The sequence below is a fragment of the Crocuta crocuta genome, unplaced genomic scaffold, assembly GCF_008692635.1.
Source record: "Crocuta crocuta isolate KB4526 unplaced genomic scaffold, BGI_CrCroc_1.0 scaffold200, whole genome shotgun sequence".
Lineage (NCBI taxonomy): Eukaryota > Metazoa > Chordata > Mammalia > Carnivora > Hyaenidae > Crocuta > Crocuta crocuta.
Genome location: NW_027527135.1, coordinates 341628 through 364126, shown reverse-complemented (window position 1 = coordinate 364126; position 22499 = coordinate 341628).

Genomic DNA, 22499 nt, shown 5'->3' with positions numbered 1-22499 from the left:
TATCTGAATTTTTTTCTCTTCTAGAAACAATGCTAATGTGGTTGGTAAAATTCCATTAAATATCTGAAAAACACAGTTACAAAATTTAGATTTACCTTAGAATAGAAAAAAGAATGAACACTCACCTGAAAATAAGTTTATTAGATAATTAGATTTTATCTCTTTTCATCGTCTCTGTTACTCTATTTTGTGTAAAGCAATTGTATAGAAATTCAATTAAATAACATTCTATAATATGTGTCCTCCAGGTGAGGCTGTTGTGAAAATTCTCTAGTTTTCACAGTGTATTTTAGAGTGAAAATTAAAGTTAAATAGGAAAGATGAGTCATTTTCAATATGATGATACTGATGCAATCATTAATAGATATCGAAGTATTTAAATGGTTATAAGGACATGCAAATATGTATTGTTGATATTAACTGTATAACATTATTTAACATATATATATTTTAATATATATGCCACTCTATATTAAGAATAAGTTCCAAAGAGTTACTTATGGATTTCCCCAAAAGACACACAAAGTCAAGAAAAGGTAAATATAGTAGATCTCCAGGGCACCTGGGTGGCTCAGTCCGGTAAGCATCCAACTCTTGATTTTATCTCAGGTCAACATCTCCCCATTTGATCTTAAGTTTGAGCCCCTAGTCGGCCTCTGTGCTGACAGTGGGAGACTGCTTAGGATTCTCTCTCTCCCTTTTTCTCTAATTTTCCCTCCACCCACACCGACCCTGGCTTACGCTTTTAGGTCTCTCTCAAAATAAATAAAATAAACCTTTTATTACAAGTATACTATATATATATGTCTATAAAATGTGTATAAGTTATATATATTTTTATTTTATTTATTTATTTCAATACCATATATATGTAATTTCAATACCATTTACTATTCCAATGTGTATGTGTATATATATATATATACATATACCATATATATATGGTAGAAATATATGGTGTATGTGTGTATATATATAGATAGATATCTACATCTATATCTATATAGATAGATAGATATATTCCCTTTTTTTACAGCATGGTAAGCTGTTTTAATTACTTCTCCCAAAGCAGGGGAGAAAAACTTTTCCCTAGAAATCACTTTGCTGACATGCTATTTCCTGTCAGTTTATGTCTTTATCCTACATATTAAGTGTTAATTCAACTATTGCATTTGAACTACAATGATTTGAATGGCATTAACATAACTTCTTAAACATAGATTTTTATATGCTATTAAAAACTAAATACACAATATCAATCTTCAGCATGGTATAATGAATACATTATGAAAGATGATGTGAAATTGAATATATCTGAAACTCCTTATCACAAACTATATTACATTATGTAGCTCATTTTCCTCATCTGTAAGTAGGGATAATAGTAGTACTAATCCTTTAAGTTATTTTGAATATAACTGAATAAAGAACTGAAGAGGCAGAGAATGAAAAGTGACAAAAAGACTATTTAACATACCTTTGATTCCCAACATTTAAGTATATATTTATAGCTTTACATCTATCATATATCATAAAAATCACTGTGTCAGTCTCTACTCTGAAAAATCATAGTTTCCAACACTAATGATTTATATCATTTGCATTAAACTCAATAGAATTTATCTTTTTAAAGTTATCTTTAAAAAAGATGCTTCCCCAAAAAAAATTAAATAAAAAAAATAAGTAAATATGTTCTTTTCATTATTTTAAAAACCAATGCTGTATAGTTTGGTGAGTCATTACTTCATGGTTAAAATATTTTTCTTTATTCCTTTTTGTTCCTTTCTTAGCTCTCATTGTTATCATTATTATTACTGTTATTTTCTTGAAAGAGACAGGGTGCAAGTAGACGAAGGGCAGAGAGAGAGAATCTCAGGAGGGGCACAGAGACAGGGAGAGAGAGAGATGGAGAAGCAGGGCTCACCTAAAGTGGAGCTCATGTTTACCCAATGCAGGGGCTTGAACTCACAAATTGTGAGATCCTGACCTGAACTAAAGTCAGATGTTTAATTACTGAGCCACCCAGGAGCCCTTGTCAGTGTTATGTTTGACATAGCATTTTAGGCCTGGTAACTATAAACAATTAGATCTTAAATGACCAACAAGACTGAAATCTCTTCCAGGGGTGCCTGGGTGGCTTAGTTGGTTAAGCGTCCGACTTTTGCTTGGGTCATGATCCCGCGGTTCATGGGTTTGAGCCCCGCGTCGGGCTCTGTGCTGACTGCCAGCTCAGAGCCTGGAGCCTGTTTCAGTCTGTGACTCCCTCTCTCTCTGACCCTCCCCTGCTCATGCTGTCTCTCTCTCTCTCTCTCCTAGAAATAAATAAAACATTAAAAAAAAAAAAAGACTGAAATCTATTCCATTGCTTGTGGAACACATCAATGTTTTCATAGAAAAACTATCAAACAACAAACTTCCCTAGCAAAAAGAAGAATGTCAGCTTTATTACCTTTAATCCAAGATCATATTAAGACCTTCCAGAAATGAGTGTTTTAATATATATTTTAAAACATAGCTGAAGTAATACAATGAAAATGAGAGCATTTAAGTAAAACTGTTACATTTTGGGAATTTTTGAAGATAAATCATCAACTATATAAGCAACCCTGTTAGTTATGCCTACAAATGTTTCTGCTTGAACGTTTCCTTAATTGCTGTTGCAAAAAGAGAGCCTCGTATACTTGGTAATTGAATCAACACAATGTAAGGACAGTGCTTAGTCTAAGGCAAGAAGGCCCCTTTCATAAACATTAGAGAACTCTGTCTCAACAGGAAGAGGAATTCCCAGGGCCAAGGGAGTGTGCCCATTCTGAGGCTTGGACTCCACCTCCTAAGCCATAGTCCAGGAGCCCAGGATGCTTGGTTTTCCTGCTCAGATAGCACCAAGCCTTCACTGAAGGCCTGAGGTATCTCTCCCACAGGTTCTGGATAATAAGGATGGATTGTTGTTAAGCAGTGGCAGGCATACTCCTAAACCCAAGACATGGTCAAGGGACAGCTCTTTGTTAGGAGAGATTCACATGTGAACACAATTGGAAAATGCAGCATGGGATGTCCAAACACTACATCTGGAGGCCTCAGAGTGCTGAATGAGACAGCAGAGTCTATGGATTCTAAACTTGAATTTGTTCTGTCAGCCTCATCTCATATGGAGAAACTCAAAAGGACAATGCAGGTAGAGGTGACTGTTAGGGGCAGTCCACTGATAAAGAAGTCTATTGATAAAGAATTCCATTCCAGAAAAATGAAATTTGGGGCCCAGTCCTTTCATTTTTAGGGTAAGACATGGTGTGGAACACAACCAAAACTGAACTTTCATGGTTTTTTTTCTCATAAATGAGTATTCTTCCATTCCCCTAGGATAAATTTACTCTCTCAGAGAAAGTCTCAGAGTTTTATGATGCACTTTTTAATATAAATTTTTACAATGCTAAAAGTATATGCTCAACTTGATAATTGCATTTTTTGGACATCTTATTCAATCGATAACTCTTCACACATCTCTCTGACCTTCCATATTAAGTAATAAAGACAGTTCCATGATTTGGTTATTTTAGACTAATTAGTTCCCACAATATTACTACTTATTTGAAAATACTTTATCATATACAGGATTGTATTATGTGGGAGTTCTTTTGATTGAAATATAATCCTGTATAGTTAGCATGCTAATAAAGAATGCATAGTCTATACATAGCCATCTAGCATTATTTCACAAATGCTAAAATGGCTACTATAAGGGTTTTGTATCTGAATTTGAGCAACAACTTACAGCTATAAAATTAACATGATGAATGTCAGAATGCATTTTTATAGGTGAAAATAATGTTCCATAATCACCATGATAAATATTTCAAATACATTCTCTTGTATAAATACATTCTCTTGTATAAATTGTATAAATCTTAACTGTGTGTGATGGCTAAAATATTTTCAAATGTTTCCCATTCTTTGATATAAAATCCAGTGAGGCAAGATAGTCCATGGGGATGGTGCTAGAGGCTAGATTCTTAAGAAGTCCTGTGTCCAGCCATTGGTTTAGTTGTATTTGTGATGCGGCTATGAGGGGTTATAAAGTCCTGCTTAACTTTGGAAAGCTGAGGGTCTGCTTTATGTGAACCTTTTAAGATGGGGTCAGAACATGCAAAAGGATAGAACCATGTATGCAAGCTGACAAAATGGACTGTTCGAACTGTTCTGTGCTTGCCAGCAAATAAAGACAATGAATAAATGTCTGTATGCAGAGAATTCATTTGGAGACTCGCTTTTATTATAACCTGTTGAGCAGTTTGTGGGAGAGCAGTTCACTTCCACTCACCTCAAACTTTTTGGAGACCACAGTGTATTCCTCAGCCAGCTTTGAAGCAGTAAAAGGTCCAACTGTTACTTCTTCAGAGGAAGCAAAATGTAAAACAATGTGAAAGGATCTGTAGCAGAGATAAGGCTTCCCTGGATTAGAGAACATGACCTTTATAGTGTTCAGAGGGCATGATTTGAACAAGAATTCCCTAAATATTTATCTCTACGTGAGAATAGCAAGTTCCTCTTGAGTACCCATTTCCAAAGTTTGGAATTTCAAACACTGATACCACTTTTGTTCTTTCCTCAAGTAATTCAAGGTCACCTCAACTTCTAGGTTCCACAGAGACCATAATCCAGCAATAGGCCTTGCATGAGCTGTCCAAGAGCTTTGCCCCATGAGGCGATCAAATACATGGTGTTAGAAACCGGTGCACTGGGAATTCACCTTCTGGCCTAAGGGTGTTTCTGCTTGCTCTTTCTATGCAAAGCAAGCAATCAGCTTCTTTCTAGATTTCCCTGACTCTCCCCATTAAAGCATGGAACAATGACCCTGGCCCCTGATTTATAATGGTCCATCAGATTCTGTTCCCTGTCTTGTGGAGTGTGTAAGGTCTCTTAACACACATCCCGTGGGATTGAAAGTTCCAGCCACCTCTGACTTTTAAGGGAAGTCTCAGCACCTAATGGGTTTATAATTAATCTGTCTCTCCCTCATACATACCCTAGAGTATCTCCCATTTCTTTCTGTTCTTTTTGCCATGCTATATAGGGTCCTTCTAGGCTCTGTCATCTTCCAAAGATTCTATATCAAAATCTGAGAATGTTAAAAATCATTGCATTCATTCCTAAATCTCACTCTTTAGAAGGCTATCATTTGCTTCAAACTTTTCTAGTAGATATATGAGACAGGATTTTGTAACATTTATTGATCAATGTTATTAATAAGGAGTTTAGGGTTTATTTGAATTTAATGGGAAATAAAAAATTAACAATGATCTTTTCATTTATGGCAAAATGTGTTGGGTTATATTTTTAGTAGATCTGTTTAGATTTGATTGCCCATTGACTAAATACACCTTGATTTAAAAATTGCATATGTGGGGGTGCCTGGGTATCTCAGTTGGGTAAGCGTGGACTTTGGCTCAGGTCATGATCACATGGTTCGTGATTTTGAGCCTCACATCAGGCTCTGTGCTGACAGCTCAGCACAAAACACAGCACAGGGGCGCCTGGGTAGCTCAGTCGGTTAAGCGCCCTACTTCAGCTCAGGTCATGATCTTACAGTTCATGGGTTCAAGCCCCATGTCGGGTTCTGTGCTGACAGCAAGCTCAGAGCCTGGAGCCTGTTTCAGATTCTGTGTCTCCCTCTCTCTCAGCCCCTCCTCCATTGGTGCTCTGTTTCTCTCTGTCTCAAAAATAAATTAAAACAAAACAAAACAAAATAACACAGCATAAAATAAGTAAACATTAAAAATTTTTTAAAATGCATATGTAGTGTTACTCTAAACCTTTGTAAAAAAGAACAAAGTTCAACACTTTATCACAAACTAAGATTGTAAATACAAAATTATTATAATTAAGAGAGTATAGAATTGGTGTAAGAATCAAAAAGCAGGACAATAATCTTAATAGAGCAAAGAAATAGAGTCATCCCTATATAGTCATTGTCACTTATGATGCAGGCAACAAGACAGTGAAGGGAGAATAATACTTGAAGTTAATCAGACAAGGACAATTCGATATTTACAAACATCAATTTCAGGTGAACTGTCAATCTAAATGTAAGAAATAAAACAATAATCTATAAGACTATGTAGGAAAATGTTTTTCTGTAGCTTTGGTAGCAAAAATTCCTTAATCAGTAGACAAAAATTGTTAGAATCAAAGGGGGGTTTTAAAAAATAGTAAATTGGGGGCCACCAGGGTGGCTTAGTCGGTTAAGCGTCCGACTTTTGCTTAGGTCATGATCTCGCTGTTCATAGGTTCAAGCCCCGCGTCGGGCTCTGTGCTGACTGCCAGCTCAGAGCCTGGAGCCTGTTTCAGAGTCTGTGATTCCCTCTCTCTCTGACCCTCCACTGCTCACGCTCTCTCTCTCTCTCCTAGAAATAAATAAAACATTAAAAAAAATAAAAAAAAATAGTAAATTGGACTACACTAAACTCTAACTTTCTGTTGCTCAAAAATATACTCTTAAGAAAGACAACATTCAACTACTTAGTGGCAAAACATTATATATACCTAGACAGACAGATAGATAGATAGATAGATAGATGTAACTTGATTTTTTTTAGAAAAGGAGAAAAATAGGAAATGGGCAAAAAAAGTGACAGACACTTCACAAGAGGAAAATGTCTAACTTCTTTTGTCTTTAGGGCAATACAAGTTAAGGTTATCACAAGACACTACTATAAATCTACATAAGTAGCTGAAATGAAGGATATGGAGCAAATAGAACTATAACACACTGCTGATGAATATAAATTGGTGAAAACAATTTGGAAAACCTTCGATAATATCTACTAAAATTAATCATATGCATATCTGTGATCCAGCAATTCCAATCATTGATAGTCAACAGAATTGACTATATATAATTATACCTAAGACAAGCATTCTGTACGTAGCACTATAAAATTGTCAAAAACTGGACACAACCCAAATCCTATGTAATAAAATAGGTAAATAATTTTTAGTAAAATATTCATAAAATAGAATACTCTACCACAATAAAAATATTAATTTTTATGTTGCCACTTGTAAAAACATGTAAATATTTCACACAAAATAGTAATGATATAAAGCAAAAGAGGGATAAAACAAGAGTTCAATTTCAGGCATATAAAATATGAAAACTTCATAAACCAGTGTGTGGTGTTAGAAGTCAGTATAGAGTGTACTTTTGGGGGAATAATGCCTTGGAAGGGCATAAAAGGAGCTCCTGACCTGCAAGAAATGTTGTATTTCCTGATCTATATCCTAGTTATACTGGGGAATTCACTTTGGGAAAAGCCATTGATTTGTAGTATGTATACTTTTTGATGTATATGGTAACATAAATTTTACTTGAAATTTTATTTCAAAAATTTTTTAACATTTATTCACTCTTGTGAGACAGAGAGAGACAGAACGTGAGTGGGGCAGGGCAGAGAGAGAGGGAGACACAGAATCTGAAGCAGGCTCCAGGCTCTGAGCTTACAGCACAGAGCCTAATAATGGGGCTCAAACCCACGAACCTGCAAAATCATGACCTGAGTCAAAGCTTGACGCTTAACCAACTGAGTCACCCAGGTGCCCCTTACTTAAAATCGTCTAATTTAAAAATTAGTTGAATTAATGACAGACAAAATCACCCACCCAAACAGTTCTGAGAAGACTAAAAAAGGCATATAGAAAACACACACATATATACACAGAAGGATATCATATTCAGCTATTAAAAACAAAAGAAATTTTTAAACAATCTTAACGTCAGCATGAGTAAAAACACACATTACCTACAGAGAAAAAGGAAATGATAGTGGATGTCTCATTAGAAACAATGCATGCTGCAAGACAATGGAGCAATGTTTAAGGGGCTGAAAGAACAAAACTGTTAAACCAGAATTCTGTACCTTTCAAAGATGAAGGAACATAAAGTCTTTACAGGTAAATAAAAACTGGATATGTGTCAGCACCTCAGTTCACAAAAAAATGTTAGGGAAAGTTCTTTAAGCAGAAGTGATATGATAAATAGCCTCCATTGCTTTCATATTCTAGACTTCCCAGATCTTCCGAACAGTCAAGTTAATCAATGACTTCAAATAATGAGTTTCCCTTAACTGAATAAGATACTTTAAATTTTATCTAATCAGGAATAATGCTTAGCATAAGGTACATAATTTTCATATACAGGGAAACAGCAATTTATCTTATTAGATTATCCATTACTCCATTGACAGTAAATAGTTCTTGGGCATTTGTTACATAAGGCATGGTACTAGATAATTCTTTCATTTACTCACTCCTTTATTTATATATTTAGTGACTAAGTATTCATACCAATAATATCCCAGGTTGTATACTAGCTAAAATGTGAGATGTACATTATTAAAAGGCATGATTCTGGTCCACATGGATCATTAGATTCTGGTTGGGAGATAGATAGATAGATAGATAGATAGATAGATAGATAGATAGATAGATAGATGATAGATAGATACATGGCTAGATATATAGATAGATAGATAACAGATAATAGAGTGAGCCAAATAGAATATTTTAGCTTATCCTATCCAAGTATATCCAAGTATATAACCACCAAGCCATTTTCATTTAAAATACTAATATATTTCATTAATATATGAATAGCTAATAAATTCCATTTCATAGGTGTTTGCTTGAGCTGGTATGTGAGTGTGTTTGTGTGCATATGTTTGTTGAAGTTAAGTTCTGCTCTTCTTTTAAGCTAGCCCTCCTAGGTTTTACCATCCACACATTTAGCGAACACACCTTCTTCGTATAGATGAAGAGAACACTACTGGCTCAAGTACAGACTCTTGAAAACACAGAAGAGGAAACTGTCTTCTAGTCCAGAGGTTAGCAATCCTTTACTGTCAAAGGCCAGATGCAGATAATAAATATCTTAGTCTTTGTGAGTGACATATGATCTCTATCTGATATTTGTTACATGTTTTCCTTACAACTCTTTTTTTTTTTAATAATGTTTATTTATTTATTTTTGAGGAAGAGAGAGAGAGACAGGCTGGGAGAGAACCCCAAGCAGGCTCCATACTGTCAGCACAGAGAATGACATTGGGCTCAAACTCACCAACCATGAAATCATGACCTGAACGGAAATCAAGAATTGGGTGCTTAATCCACTGAGCCACCCAGCCATCCCTCTTACAACTCTTTAAAATGTAAAAACCATTCTTAGTTCATGGAATAGATAAAAACTAGCTATAGGCTGAATTCAGTCTGTAGCCGTAGTTTGACAATTCCTGCTCTAGATCATAAGATTCATTAGTGTGTATGCCACAGCATCTTTGAGATACTTCAATCAAGTGTCTATTCTCCAAACTTTAAACTCATGGAATCCATTGTTAGGATCTAAGGCTTATGTTACAATACAAATAAATTAAGCTAATGGTAAGTAACAGTTTGCTAAATTTAGTAAGAAGGCTTAAAAAAGCTTGGTTAAGATCTATCAAAAATTAATGCATGTTGACTTTTTGTAACTTTGGCTTCCATATCTAAGTTCTCAAACACCACTTAATTTGATAATTTTATAGAATTTTACAAGAATTGATTACATGCTTCTCTACACTGTGTATTCTAAAATTAACCTTTCACTTCTTCAGAAATGTAGTCAGACACTAAGTCTTGGCGTGTAATTCCATGACTGTATCCAATATTATCTAGTACTTGAAATAATATGCCTGGATCTAAGTCTTCACCATTTTAAAGGCATTCAGTTTTCTTACTTTCATTTTGAGTGTCTTGACTTCAATTTCTTCTAACTTAAAAAAAAAAAAATTCTTTGCAAGTTAAAATATTTTTTAAACTGAGTAAACAGAAGAAGAAAATGTTCCATCTTTCTCTCAAATATTCAGATGACTTCTTCGCTTAAAATAAACAAAATTTATAAACTGATTTTTTTTGGTTGCCTAAAGTTTTACATGATCTGCAGTTTATTCTGAGTTGTAGGCTTTTCCAGCTGTTCTTTGTTTTGTTTTGTTTTTTAACAGAATTGTGTCGTTTTATAGACTCTCCACAGGCTGATTTATAGGAAAAGACAAGAAACACTCTTAGAATAAAAAGTTTTTAATAATAATGACACAAGATCATCTAGACTACAACTCGGATGATCTTTTTTTCCCCCTTTGCCACCATTTTAAATGATCTATAAAATCCCACCAATGAGTGAAAGTAGATATTCAGAGATGTTTTTGCAAAGCACCTTGATGGAGTGAGTTTGTATACAACAACTACAAAAAACAAGCTGCTATTCCTGACTTTCAGGATTTGCATGGATTTTTGCCAGGACAGTTAAGAAGAGAAATACTAACAGTAATAGAAATACAGTTGATAAAGCCTGTGTAACTGAGTCAGAACCTCACTATTTTAACAAATGAATAAGGAGCTACTGCTGAAGGAGAAATCCAAAGGTCTCTGCAATAAGTGAATTAATCCCACTATCAGAAAGCAGCCACACTGGGGGGGACAGGGGGCAAAATGTAGAAAGTAGATCAGAAAGTGTGGATTAAAAAAGAATGTCTATAAATTAACTTGATAGAAGAAAGGGTCTCAAATAGGATCAGATAGCCCTGTGCAGGGCTGTGCTAGTTGGAACAAGGTTAATAATTTTGCCAACATTTAATTGGGCTTATAAGTTAATACCAAATACAATTATTGTATGATTGCATATTAGTTATCTGAACTGTAAGAAAACTCAATATATCATTGATTTGTGGTAGTTATGTTCTCCAAAGTCACCAGGAACACTAATTAGCTAATACCAAATCATTGTTCTTAGGGGAAATTGAGTTAGAATCCTGCCAGCCTACCATCAAGTGACCAATACATAACTTGATTTTATGTGTGTTTCTGTTTAAAGACAACTTAATATATATTGACTCATTAACCCTGAACTCACAGCCAACAGCACTATAACTCATGCCTGAACTAAGCTTATCTAACACACCTCTTCCATTCTCTCTACAAAGCACATCAGAACCTTCTTGTGCTTAGAACAATAAACAGGGGCACCTAGATGGCTCTGTCAGCTGGGCATCCAACTCTTGATTTCGGCTCAGGTCATGATCTTTTGGTTTGTGGGACTCGGCTCTGTGCTGACTGAGTGGAGCCTGCTTGAAATTCTCTTTCTCCCTATCTCTCTCAAAATAAATAAAGAAACATTTTAAGAGAAAAGAACAAACAATAACACTTCAGCATTGTTTTGGGGCTGTTTTAGCAGCAAAATTGCCAAAAAAAAACCCCCACAAAAATTCAAAACAAAACAAACAAAAACAACAACAAAAACATGGCACTAAATGAACTGCAGAAAGGATTCTTGGTTGTGATGTGAGAACTGAAACAAGAAACGTATCATTTTGTTCAACTTGAGCATGTGAGCCTGGGGAGACTCCATAATTCACCTCTCTGTGCATGCGCATGTCTGCAAATGAGCATTTAAATGTCACGGATATTGATTTGGGAGTTACAAATATATTTTAGCCAATAGGCAAATTCTTAAATATAGCATCCTCACATAATGAGGATTAAGCATTCTCTTGTGTGGGTTTCATTCTCAGCATAAATTTGTTATCTTTAGAATCCCACAATGCTACTAGTAAAAGGGATCTGAAGAGGGTAGATAGAAGTCCAGGACACATGCTCCCATTTGGAACTCAAGGGGAACATGGAGCTTTTTGGTGATGCCACAATTTACCTAGTCTCAGCAATGTATTCCCTAGAGAGCAGACTTCTTTAGGACACAATCTGATCTATTTTCTTTACAGTTGTATTGTGAAGCTTAGCACAGTGTTCAGCCCAATGAAGCCTCCAAAACACAGTTGTTGAAAACAATGGATTTATATAACTATCGCCTGCTTTGTCCCATTTGTGATTTTATTGCCCAAATTTTATTTTTAAGCTCCTTCTGTCACTTTCCAGTGTTCTGCAAAATCATTGGCACTGAAACAATCCTATTTTGACTAAACACTTGTAATGTTATTTTCCTAAACTATATTTTGTTCCTCCCCTTTGACTGTAATAGTTTCAAACATGATGGTCACCTTCATCTAAGCTTCCAGTAACTTGCAGTTCTTGTCCTATTGAATATTAGGTCAAGTTCAGGAGTTCATATTGCTTCAAGTTTCAAAAAGAAAATCATGTTGCCAAATCAATTAAATAATTTCTCAAACATCCTGTTTACATACAAAATACACATGAGTTTCTTAACTTAATATTAATTTGGGGTATTCAAAAGACCAAGTCTCACCAAACTGCCCCTTGTCCAAGGAATCACCTAAAAATGTATGGAGGATGTATAATCTATGTCATCCTTCTAGCTAGGAGATAATAAATACACACCACAGGGGCGCCTGGGTGGCTTAGTCGGTTAAGCGTCCAACTTTCGCTTAGGTCATGATCTCGCTGTTCGTGGGTTCGAGCCCCGCGTCGGGCTCTGTGCTGACTGCCAGCTCAGAGCCTGGAGCCTATTTCAGAGTCTGTATCTCCCTCTCTCTCTGACCCTCCCCTGCTCACGCTGTCTCTCTCTCTCTCTCCTAGAAATAAGTAAAAATATTAAAAATAAATAAATAAATAAATACACACCACAGAAATTGCATTTGGTTTTTTTGTCACTTTCTCCCTTCTTAATTTCTCTTCAATATCTGATTTCTTGTTTATTATCCACAAATGTTTTCACATGGATTGCTGTTCACTATATAAAAAGGCAGGGACAGTCTACTCTATGCTGTATATATTTCCTCCAGCCTCCCTGTTTCACTCTTTCCATATAAAGCCTTAACTATTTCAGGCTTTGACTCCCATGATGACCACGTTGTTGGAATCTGTGTCTCACTCTAATGAATTATAAATCAACTCTGAGAACACAGCTAAACTAAGTTTAAAGAAAAATACAATAAATTTGCTAATTTCTTTCCTTTTTAGCCCAATAATTAGGCACACTTTTTTTTATGTTATTGAAAGTAATAAAACCTAGGGATGCCTGAGTGTCTCACTAGAGCATCTGACTCTTGATTTTGGCTCAGGTCATGATCTCATGGTCATGAGATCGAGTCCCACTTCAGGTTCCCCACAGGATGTGGAGACTGCTTAAGATTTCTTTCCTTCTCCCTTTGTGCCTCCCCAACCCTGCTCGCATGCACCTGTTTCCTCTCTCTCTTAAAAAAGAAAAAGAAAGTAACAAAACTTGATGAAAAATCACTTAAGCAAAAAGCATAATTTTATTGTTAGAATAAAGGGGTAATTTTTATTGAAGATGTAGAATAAGCACATATATTTTTTCTACCTCCTGAGAACTCAATATAAACTGTAATAAAGCAAGTTGAGAGAAACAAAACTATAATAAAGAAGAGAATGGGTGGTGAGCTATTAGTAGAACCTATTTATAAGAAAATTGGTAAGAGTGATTATATTCCTTGCTCAAAAATGGTGGAAACCTAATTGGTTCATACAGGGTCACACCCTAGAGTGTCAAATTCCTGCTAGAATATGCAGGGTCTTAGAAAACTATTTGTGCAGGGCTCCTGTCTGTATAAACAATTATCGGTTACCCCCAAATCAGCATAACAGTGCTACTTTGATAGTCTAATATTTCTTGATCCTATCAAAAAAAAGTACCATCCCAGTCAATGGGAGTGACCTCCTCATTATGTCACCTGCCTAGAACTGGAGTTTGATTGACATGCCTAAGAGGACCCACAGAAGTGACTTCCAGAGCTTCTTGAGTCATCTTGTTAACTCACCACATGGGGTAAAAGGTCAAAGAGTGGCCTGAAGGAGAGAATCGACTATTGGGGTCCACATGGATACTCATCTAGATGAGATGTTAGCATGGATGGCACTGTGGGCCACAGCTGTCCTTTGGCAGTAGACAGAAGTTAAAAATGTTAAGGGAGGCAATCCAAAGTATAGAACACCAAATTGACAAGGTCCAAGGCAATCAAAGGGCAGTTTTAGATTCATAAAAGAATCAAATTCATGATTTTCTGCTCATTATTTCATACAATGAAAAATTGAGTGTGGATAAGGCTGCCATTAGCCCATATGGCAACATTTTTTTGAAAACTGGGGAAAATATTTTCTTCTTTATTGTAGTTTTATTCATCAGAAACTTCCTATAAAATAACAGATCTGGTTAGGATATGATATGTAATGCTGTCACAAATATAGAAATTTAACATTTTCTCTCATATCATTTAACTTTATGACTCCTGAAGATACGAATCTTTGAAAGGTTTGCTATACTGTATCACACGTGAAAATGGCAGAGCAGGGCATAGAGCTGCCAAGCGTTTTGCTGACAAAGGAATACTAGAGCTTTTCTTAAATCATGTCTGCAACAACAACTTAATCAAAATAAATAATATAACTGATCTCAATCACTTATTTGCAAGAAAAATGTTTGGTTTGATCCAGTTGAGATATGTCTTTTAAGACGTGTTAAATGAGGTCTTTTAAGTTGTTCTCCTTCATGTCCTGCTAAACAACATTCCACCCAGAGCCTCATATTTTGATTCGGAAGCACATGCAATTATTCAAGTATGACAAAAGTATGATTATTTAGAACTCAAGAATATTCTGTTTCTATCAGGGGTACACACTATTGAGCTGGATAAATATTTTTTTGTGGCTTCAGGAAGTAATGATATAATTATTATGATTTAGGGGCCCCTGGGTGGCTTAGTCGGTTAAGCGTCCAACTTTCGCTTAGGTCATGATCTCGCGGTTTGTGGGTTCGAGCCCCGCGTTGGGCTCTATGCTGACTGCCAGCTCAGAGCCTGGAGCCTATTTCAGAGTCTGTATCTCCCTCTCTCTCTGACCCTCCCCTGCCCCCTGTCTCTCTCTCTCTCTCTCTCTCCTAGAAATAAATAAAAATCTTTTAAAAATATTTTAAAAAAATAAAAAAAATAATTATTATGGTTTAAAAAAACATAAATGTAGCCAGTTGATCTTTACACTGAATTTAGAATAAGAAAAAATTAAGTTTTGGGAGGTATAGCACTGGGCTCACTTCTGGAAAAGAGCACTAAATACCAGATACATCAAGAAAGTTGTTTTTTCTTCCTTAGAAGTCAGTCTGATCATACCTACTTAACATTCTATAGCAGTCTATAGGTTTGTTCAAAAGGTAGTCAAACACTATTTAAAAATAATCTATTTAACTCTGCAGAACAATAGAAATATGCTAGCAATATCAAGGATTATTATATTTTTATGCATCTTTTCTAATCCCTATTGTTCTAGAAATGTTACAAAGGAAGCCTTTTCTGCTATTTCTAATGAGAGAAACTACACATGAGTTTCTTTGTAAATTACAAAAAAGCAATGTGGTTTTTATTCGTGAGCATAATTAGAAATACATATAATCTATAAACTATTACAGTCTAGCTACCTAGGAATTTACTATTTGCAAATATGAGTCCCCAAGCAAAATAATAAAGGGGTCAGCCTGTGGGACTACTGTGGGCAGGAACCATGGTGAGAACTACAGATGTAAGTATAGTTAAGATGATGGTCTTTTCCTTCAACCCCATCACAATCTATATATTCTTTTGTCTCGGGTTTGCTCTTCATCTCTGACACCTTTACGCTCCTTGCCATCCTCTTTTACTGTTTCAGAAGGAAAGCGACTTATATAAGACACCAAAACATGCATGTGAATTACTATATCTGGATGGGCTGCTTTTCCCAAACTACATTTTTTTTCATTTAGTTTTGCCTATTTTCAGAGAGTTGAAGTGACTTACTAAAAGCTGTAAAGCATGTTTGTTATAAGATATAACAGACTTGATATGAGATATCCTAGGTCCTGGGACTGTTTCCCTAGACATCACCTTACTTGCCTAACTTCAGGTACAAAACATTCAGAAAGTTCTCTTTCTCTCTCACTCTCTCTCTCTCACTCTCTCTCTCACACACACAAAATAAGCACAAAATAATACTAGCAAAAATAGTAATAATATAAATGCATGCTTCATTAGAATCACAGAAAGAATAAAAACAATAGATATACACATACTAATATAATATATTCTACCAACGTTATGATAAATGGTTGTTGTTAGTATAAAAAGTGTGCCTTGTTAATATATCTTAGAGAGATAACAGTCCTGATAGAAATCATATTACTGTTAATTAGCTCTAGAAAGCAGGGTGCCCTTCACAGCATTAACTAATCAACTTAGTTGCAAAAATGAGTAATTACAGCTGTTAGGCTAATGGGCCTTAAATCCACAAAGAGGTCATTGTTATATAATATTCTTTCAGATGTGATCCATGGTGCACAAGGATCAAAATATTATGTGTGTGAGGAGTCTTTAGCTCCATGAAATCTGAATGATAGGGTAGGTCAGAATCCAAGTTAATCTTAACTTAAAAAGTTCTCTATAGTCAGTATTATGTGTCAGTGACATGATCAACGAATGAGTACATTAATTTTATAAGATATGGTTATAAAGCGCTACCTAAGGAAATTTAGAGGGAGAAAAGTAGCATGTACGATTTAAGTCTGGAAAAATATACTGCCTTAAAACAAAATCCAGTCAAATTCAGAGATGCCATGCTAAATGCAGGAATACAAACACTGTGGAAAAGATATAATTATCCTTACTTCTTTTAAATTTTTTCTGCTGTGAACCAGAAAGAATTGTAAATATCTATCAGGTCATTGGCATTCTCATTATTAAATATAATCATTCACTGTGCAAGGTGTAGCCTAAACCTCTAACAGTGAAAATGTGACAGTGACACTTAAAAGTGAGCATGACAGAGAAGGGTATCACTTGCTATTCCAAAATAAAATGAGCAAATGGAGGTCAACATTGAAAATGAGATGGGGGCACAATCCTTATTAAATATTATGCAAACAAAAGAGAAATTTCGGTCTTCAGATAATAAATGAATGTTTCTAAAGAATAGGAACTATATAAATGAATGATTAATAATAATACAGATTCAGAATTAGAGAGAGCAATATTCAGTTATGATCCTTCATGCCTTACACAGTGGCTAAAGCTAAGCTATATCATCTAACATAGAGAACATTATCTGAAAGAACATAATCATTTTAAAGAGACATTGAGAAGCATGTGTACAAATTTATTCTCCTTTTAGTTACTCTCCATTCCAAATTGTTTTTTTCTACTAAAAGCCCTTCATAATTTTGCGTAAACTTTATAATCACATCAACATTAGTAATCTAAAATCAGCATTTTCAAAAAAGCATGCCCCTACTCTAAATTGCTGTATAGTATGATAAGTTTTAACATAGGAAATATATATATTTCTATGGAGGAAATAAAGATGAAAATGCTTATTTTCATGTATACATGAATGTGGGGAGAGAGTGATGATTTGGTAAAAATCCCAGAGAAGTAATATTTGAATTGACTTTGAAGGACACAGGGTGATTTCTATGAACATTCAAGAAAAGGAAACATCATGAGCAAAAAAAGCATTCACTAGATCAAAATCCGTAACACTGCGAAATCATATAGCTTGGTGATTAGAAGGCTATCAGTCCTGTTGGTTTTCTAATCCAATCCTTATACTGTCAGTTCACCTTTCTGGCTGTACTTGAGTCTGTCTTGCCCAGGTTACTATATAAATTTAGCAACCCCTTTCTGATGCCTACTTGGAGCCTAGAATTAGTGTAATTATTTCACTTTTGCTTCAAGTTTCAAGTGCACCAAGGCAGCCCACATGCCCATTGAGAAGTGACTTTCTGTTTCTCCCCTCATATACCCTCTTGCATAACTAGTCCTCTGTTTTTCTTTGCTGTGTGAATCCAGTCCCACTCTGAAATATGCTTTCCCATGCATCATCATAGCTCAACATTCATTTTCAAGGGACTCTTATAAAGAGTTCATTTTGAAACACTCTAACCATGTTTAATTTTGAAGCAATGCTGTTGTTTATAATCGATTGAATAGTTTCAATGACGAAACTGTTTAACATGTATTTTTCAAACAAATATTGAGTGTAGTTGAAACATTACTTTAGGCTCAAAAATGGATCTATAGTTTAAGATAAATATTGGCTTTGTTAAGAATGTGACAGAGTAGGTAGATTCTCAGATGATTAGAGAGGAAACATGAGATAAAACAGGGAAGAAAAATCAAGGAAAGGAAAGACAGTACTTTTACTGAACTGTATACAAAAAAAGCCCCCTCCCTAGTTCTTTGATTTAATCCAAATAATGGCAAATAATTAGTTAAAATATATTTTTTCCATTTCCTTTTATATTGCTCTGCCTGGCATCATTTTCTAAATTTTCCCTGCAGAGAACATAGAAAGGAGCACTACTCCTTTAAAAGCTCACATTGTACAAACTGCTAAATACAGAGCAGTTATTATAATAAATGCAGTATATCTGCACTCCTACTGCACCCCAGTGCATATTTACATTATAATTGAATATGTATTTGTTGTACGTAAATCTGTTTGCTGAGACTACAAGTGAAAGCCTCTGAAAGAATACTTTTCTAAGAAGTTTTTGCTTTTTGGTCTCTGTCATATCCAAGGATAATATAAAAATCCATCAGAACATTAAAAAACATGTTCAAGAAATGTAATTTGTGGGGCATCTGTGTGGCTCAAGAGGTTAAGCATACCACTCTTGATTTCAGCTCAGGTCATGATCTCATGGTTGTGGGATTGAGCCCCATGTCGGCTGCGTGCTGGGTGGGGAGCCTGCTTAAAATTCTCTCTCTCTCTCTCTCCCTCTGCCCTTGCCCTGCTTGTGCATGTGGTCTCTCATAAATACCTACTTACCTATATACATACATGCATAAATGTAATTTATCTTTATTTAGTTTAAACTATGGCATTGATCAACATCTGGGATTCCTAATTGGGAAATTATGTACATTCCAAAAACAGACTACAGCAAGTAATACTTTAAATTACTGAATTTCAGTTCATGTATATGCAGTTATGGTTAAATGACTTATATGTGCTTTTACATCCTTTTAATATATTTCCTGTTATTCTTATTCATAGGCTAGTTTAAAATGACAAAAACTCTTGAATTCACTATTCTACTCAAAAAAATGGGTGGACTGGGTTATGTATGAAATAGTCAAATCACCATATTAGACACCTGAAACTAATATAACACTATGTGTTAACTATATTGAAATTAAAATTTGAAAAATAGATGGAAAACCAATCACTATCATTGCATAGTAAGAGGTAAGAAAAAGACATGTCTTTCTTGTTCCACAAATATAAAAGGAAATCAAAGGAAATACATCTGCCCTGAATAATGTTTTGGTGACACACAAAGTATTGAGGTATTTTGATATAATTTTTCATTATAGTATTATATCTCATGAATTCAAGCATGGTATTTAAAAATAATGACTGGGTAACTGACAAGATAGGAAAACTCAGAAGGAACAAAGAATTTTGTGCAGAGATAACTGCTCAATCCGCATCTTAATTAGTCGGAGGTACCTGTGGCATATTCAAGTAGAAATACCTGTCAGTGTGAAGATCAGCGAGATGGGTAACACAGGAAATGGGATTACAACTATAAGCATGAATCACACATACCAGAGTGGACACTAAAGTGTGGGGAGAGAAGAGTGGTGGGGCAGGGATGAAATCAGGTAAAAACAATATCTGAGGAAAACAGTTCTCAAACATTTTCCACATTAACACAGATGAAAAATAACATTTGTGCATGAAACTCATGTCTAGATTTTACTGAAATATTCCAAATATGTGTGGAGATATGAAGAACCAGCACAATTAATAATGGGCTCAGAGCAGTATAGGTCCCTGTAGATTATGGCATAACTAAATTAGTTTCAGGTTATGTGCCCTTCCTAGTTACTGAATAAATCTATACTGCTGACTACATTTCTCAAGTGCATTTAGGAATTCAAGTAAATGAGAATGACACTAAAATGATACCCTTAAATGCTTTCTAATTTACTTATTTAGTTGAGAAATATTTCTGCAGTATGGAAGACTATAATGAGGTCTGTAGCAGCTCACATCCCACTTCAGATACAGTGATAAAATAGAGCCTCTGCGTGTTTGTCTACATACATATATACATAATTTATATAGTCTATATAATTTATCATTGCCAATGACTAACAACACATTTACAAAGTGTAAAGATAAAAAACCTTCAGGTACNAAACATTAAAAAAAAAAAAAAAAACTCTTCTGGTACCAGGAACAAAGAAATCCTTTAAAACCAAATCCAAATTATACAGTAAATGGAACAAGAAGAAAGAAGGATTGGGGTGAAGTGGCAGAGTTAAAGCATTTTTTTAATGTTTTATTTATTTCTGAGAGAGAGAGACACACACAGCATGAGCAGGGGAGGATCATAGAGAGAGGGAGACACAGAATCTGAAGCAGGCTTCAGGCTCTGAACTTGCTGTCAGCACAGAGCCCTAAGCAGGCTTGAACCCACTAACCGTGAGATCATGACCTGAGTCAAAGTCGGACACTTAACCAACTGAGCCACCCAGATGCCCCTTAGAGCATTTTTATACTGAAATTTAATGGAGAAGTGCCGGAGACCGAAACTGCACAGGTCATCCCTGATGGCAAGGCCAAGGGAAACACCTGTGTGAAAGGACTGCACAGATCATCCCTGATGGCAAGGCCCAGGGAAAAAACTGCAAGACAGTCAGAAGAACCCCTAGAAGAANGGCAGAGTTAAAGCATTTTTTTAATGTTTTATTTATTTCTGAGAGAGAGAGACACACACAGCATGAGCAGGGGAGGGTCATAGAGAGAGGGAGACACAGAATCTGAAGCAGGCTTCAGGCTCTGAACTTGCTGTCAGCACAGAGCCCTAAGCAGGCTTGAACCCACTAACCGTGAGATCATGACCTGAGCCAAAGTCGGACACTTAACCAACTGAGCCACCCAGATGCCCCTTAGAGCATTTTTATACTGAAATTTAATGGAGAAGTGCCGGAGACCGAAACTGCACAGGTCATCCCTGATGGCAAGGCCAAGGGAAACACCTGTGTGAAAGGACTGCACAGATCATCCCTGATGGCAAGGCCCAGGGAAAAAACTGCAAGACAGTCAGAAGAACCCCTAGAAGAATTCTTCTCTATTTTGTCTGTACCTTTTACTCTCACTTCTGCTGTTAGTCTATTCTAGGGTTCATATGAAACCAGAATTGCCCAAAGTTCCCCCTTTCCTCCAAAATGGAATGTACCTAAATATCATGTTTACCCCCTCAATCAGATGTTGTGTAATAAATATTGTAGCAATTAGCAAAACTGGAGACAGTCAGGTATGCATGGGGTCTATAAGAGACCTAGAGTTCATTTTCCTTGTATGAGTCTAATTGCCAGTAAGAATACATATTATGCCATAAGCAGAGACAAAAACAAGACTTACTAGTTGTGGAGGACTTTCCTGAAATAGTGTTAGAGAAAAATTTGCCTGCTGACTTCAAGCCTATAAGGCAATTTATGGATTGTTCTGGCCAAAGAATGAGATTGGTAAATGCAGAGACCAAATTCTAGTTGATCCACGTAAAACATTTCCATACGTCATCTATGATAAATGTTGACATTGTTCTTTCTTAGTAAGGGGTTGTGAGAGTCTGTTACCTACAACAGCGGGTACAAGTATATCCTGTTTTTGCATGCCCACTGAATTTAAACAATTCAAGGGCACTGTGATCTCATGTATTCTGGAAATATGCTTCACTTATCCTTAGATACCCTGCCATATGTAGTAAAGAATATATAAAACTTTGTTATGACTACCTGGTTAAATTTTATTGGTTGAAGTGGAAATTACGTACCGTGAAATCACTATTGCCAAGAAAACTTAGAAATGTTAAGTCCTATGACTGTACTCAAAAAATGTAAATTGTTTAAGCATGATTGTTTGGATTTGCTATATAAAAACCCTAAGCTGAAAAATAAATTTGAGCAGTCTACCTGAAGAGACTGGCTCCGTGTCTTCTTCGCCGACTCCAACCATCACTCTCTGGGCCAACCCTGGCCTGCAGAGGATGGACCCTTGCAGAGAAAGGCAATAAAATCGGTGGTAAATTTAAGCTAATTAATTTTTCAGGGAAACGGCCATGTGAATCAATTCGAATACAATTCTAAAGCAAGAGGGACAAGGAAGAATAAAAGATATGGAGTCATACCAGCAGATAGGAGAGGCAGGGAAAAGAAAAGAATATAATAAGTAACAAACAAGAGAGTCTAAACAAATTTAAATAAAAGAGAGAAAAAAGGAAAGAAAAGTCATGGACTGAAAAGTACAAACATAATGTTATGAATAATTTCAAATTTATCCATAATCAGAATAATGATAAATGGACATAACTGCCAGTTATGAGATCATGACTTTGAGACTTGAGTAAAAAATTAATATATGTGGAAATCTGTCACTATGTAATTTTTAATGACTCAATAAAAATATAACTGAAAAAGAAAAATTAAAAGTAAAGACATAATAAAGTAAAA